Source organism: Delphinapterus leucas, chromosome 4 (genome assembly GCF_059928025.1).
Source record: "Delphinapterus leucas isolate spDelLeu-1000000601 "Yukka" chromosome 4, BTC_Dleu_Yukka2, whole genome shotgun sequence".
NCBI lineage: Eukaryota > Metazoa > Chordata > Mammalia > Artiodactyla > Monodontidae > Delphinapterus > Delphinapterus leucas.
In genome coordinates, this window is record NC_143132.1 from 54,858,967 (window position 1) to 54,862,779 (window position 3,813).

Here is a 3,813-nt window from a genome sequence, read left to right on the forward strand (position 1 = left end):
AAAATCTTGGAAACAGAATGGAGAAAATACAAGAAACATTTAACATGGACCTAGAAGAACTAAAGAGCAAACAATGATGAACAACACAATAAATGAAATTAAAATTCCCTACAAGGAATCAAGAGCAGAATAACTGAGGCAGCACAGATAAGTGACCTGGAAGGTAAAATAGTGGCAATAACTATTGCAGAGCAGAATAAAGAAAAAAGAATGGAACGAATTGAGGACAGTCTCAGAGATCTCTGGGACAACATTAAATGCACCAACATTCGAATTATAGGGGTCCCAGAAGAAGAGAAAAAGAAATGGACTGAGAAAATATTTGAAGAGCTTATAGTTGAAAACTTCCCTAATATGGGAAAGGAAATAGTCAAGTCCAGGAAGCACAGAGAGTCCCATACAGGATAAATCCAAGGAAAAACACGCCAAGACACATATTAACCAAACTATCAAAAATTAAATACAAGGAAAAAGTATTAAAAGCAGCAAGGGAAAAGCAACAAATAACATACAAGGGAATCCTTAAAAGGTTAACAGCTGATCTTTCAGCAGAAACTCTGCAAGCCAGAAGGGAATGGCAGGACATATTTAAAGTGATGAAAGGGAAAAACTTACAACCAAGATTACTCTACCTGGCAAGGACCTCATTCAGATTCAACAGATAAATTAAAACCTTTACAGACAAGCAAAAGCTAGGAGAATTCAGACCACCAAACCAGCTTTACAACAAATGCTAAAGGAACTTCTCTAGGCAGGAAACACAAGAGAAGGAAAAGACCTACAATAACAAACCCAAAATAATAAGAAAGAGGAAGATTTTTGCACTACACTGGAGAGGGGGAGCCGCGGAGCCAACACGCCACCCTGCACCGCTGCCGCGCCCACCCCAGCCCGGCCAAGCCCCGCCCCGCCCCGCCCCGCCCCACGGCTACGCAATGAGCCTGAGCCTGAGTCGGCCTGCCGGGGAGTGAGCGCGGCGCGGAGGGCACGTTGCGTAGCTGCTCCTGCGCACAACCCGGCCGGCGGCCCGCACCGGCAGGAGTGAGCGCCGGTCCGCACCCGACCGGTGCCGGAGCCGAGCGGAGCCGGAAGCGCAGGCCGTGCAGGGACCCAACTGAAACAAAGTGTCGGCCACCGGCTGCACGGCACCTCATCGGCCTTGCCCCACGCCCCCAGCTCCACTGCCCACCATGGCCTCCGAGGAGCTGTACGAGGTTGAAAGAATCATTGACAAAAGGAAGAACAAAAAAGGGAAGACGGAATATTTGGTCCAGTGGAAGGGTTACGACAGCGAGGACGACACCTGGGAACCAGAGCAGAACCTGGTAAACTGCGAGGAGTACATCCACGACTTCAACAGGCGCCACACCGAGAAGCAGAGGGAGGGCCCCTTCACCAGGGCCAACCGGGCCTCCCCGAACAACGCTAGGAAGCAGATTTCCAGGTCCACCAACAGCAGCTTTTCCAAGGCCTCTCCTGAATCGCTAGTGGTTGGCAAAGAGCACGAGCCCAAGGCCAGCCCGCTGTTTGCTGCCAGCCAGAAGTTCAGGAAGGACCCAGCCCCGTCCCTCTTGAACCGGAAGAACATGGACCTGGCCAAGTCAGGTATAAAGATCCTCGTGCCCAAGAGCCCCATCAAGAGCAGGAGCGCGGTGGACGGCTTTCAGAGCAAGAGCACCGAGAAACTGGACCCCGTCGAGCAGGGGCAGGAGGACACGGTGGTGCCGGAGGTGGCGGCCAAAAAGCCCGTAGGAGCTCTGTTGGGCCCCGTTGCCGAGCGTGCGCAGATGGGGAGCTGGCCCCTGATACACCCGCTGGTGCCGCAGGAGTCCGGCCCTGTGACCGCGGCTATGGCCACAGGGCTAGCCGTGAACGGGAAAGGTTCCTCCCCATTCATGGACGTGCTGAACGGGAAAGTTTCCTCCCCATTCATGGACGTGCTGACGGCCAACGGGATGACCAACCTGCAGACGTCAGTCACGGGCGTGACGGCCGAGAAGAGGAAATTCATCGATGACAGACAAAACCAGCCCTTCGACAAGCGGCTGCGTTTCAGCGTGAGGCAGACGGAAAGCGCCTACAGGTACAGGGACATTGTCGTCCGGAAGCAGGACGGCTTCACCCACATCCTGCTGTCCACGAAGTCATCTGAGAACAACTCTCTGAACCCAGAGGTGATGAAGGAAGTGCAGAGCGCCCTGAGCACGGCCGCTGCTGACGACAACAAGCTGGTGCTGTTCAGCGCCGTGGGCAGCGTCTTCTGCTGCGGCCTTGACTTCATCTACTCCATCCGGCGCCTGACCAACGACCGGAAGAGAGAGAGCACGAAGATGACCGAGGCCATCAGAAACTTTGTGAATACTTTCATTCAGTTTAAGAAGCTTATTATTGTAGCCGTAAATGGCCCAGCCATTGGACTAGGAGCATCCATCCTGCCTCTCTGTGACGTAGTTTGGGCCAATGAGAAGGCTTGGTTCCAAACACCCTACACTGCCTTTGGACAGAGTCCAGATGGCTGTTCCACCGTGATGTTTCCCAAGATTATGGGAGGAGCATCTGCGAATGAAATGCTGCTCAGTGGACGGAAGCTGACGGCGCAGGAGGCGTGCGGCAGGGGCCTGGTCTCCCAGGTGTTCTGCTCTGGGACCTTCACCCAGGAAGTCATGGTCCGCATTAAGGAGCTCGCCTCCTGTAACCTGGTCGTGCTCGAGGAATCCAAGGCCCTGGTGCGCTGCAACATGAAGCTGGAGCTGGAGCAGGCCAACGAGCGGGAGTGCGAGGTGCTGAAGAAGATCTGGGGCTCAGCCCAGGGCATGGACTCCATGTTCAAGTACCTGCAGAGGAAGATCGACGAGTTCTGACGGCCGGGCTGCCCCAGACAACCCTGTAGTCGCATCGCGCAGGCCGGCTGGGGCTCCCTGGGGTGCGGACCCACCCTCACAGCCTGAAACAGGTTCACGTGGAGCTCACTCTTGGAAGCAGGACTTGAAACAGCCAAGCTATTTATTACCAAGGAGTTTTTAAGTACTGTAACTTTAAAATAAATACTACAAAGCTTGTCCAAACGTCATTATTTTATACTTAATACACACACAGGTATAAAAGTATAATTGTGAGCTCTGGGCTGCTCTTTGAGGCTCTACTTTTTGTTATCTTTGGCTAGTACTGCATAAAAAAGAAGTGTGTTTTCCTGGTTTGGGTGTCAGAAAAGTCTGGAATAATGTTTGTTTTCCTTGTTTTTTCCTTCTAGAAAACAGAATCTAAAGAGGTGTTAGCCCCCCCCCCCCAAATAGAAATACGGAAAGATCTGAGGCATGCCCTTGTCTCCAGGAAGGTACAAAACGTCAGCGATGGAAACTTCTCAATCGAAAGGAACACTTATTCTTTTAGGATAAGTATTTCTGATTAAACACCCACTGCTGAATATACCCCCAGACTAAAACACACTTAGGATTCATGCTGAGAAATCAGTTGATTCTGCCTTCTTTCTTAAATATGTCCGATTCTTACCCAGTTAACAGGAAGAAACCACTCTCTCTCTAGGGGAAAGCTTGTTTTGCAGTGTTAGCAAATCACTGAATAGCTAAGTATGATCTCTAAGTTATAGGGGGTTTATAATTAGTTTTTCTGACCCATTTGAAAAAATAACTATATAAGTGCTTCTTGTTACTGGGTGAGAACTACTTTATATACAGTTTTGGTTTTCTATTTGCAGATATGATTGATATATTACACCAAAAATAAAGTATTTTTATGTTTATAAAGTGTAATTTTTCAGTTCACTTAGAATATATTTTATTTAATAAGTTAAAA

General features: G+C 50.0%; 1 pseudogene; it reads left to right on the forward strand.

Moving 5' to 3' along the window:
* Positions 1–959: 959 nt before the first annotated feature.
* LOC111175316 (chromodomain Y-like protein pseudogene) lies at positions 960–3,277 on the forward strand (annotated as a pseudogene).
* The last annotated feature ends 536 nt before the right edge of the window (positions 3,278–3,813 follow it).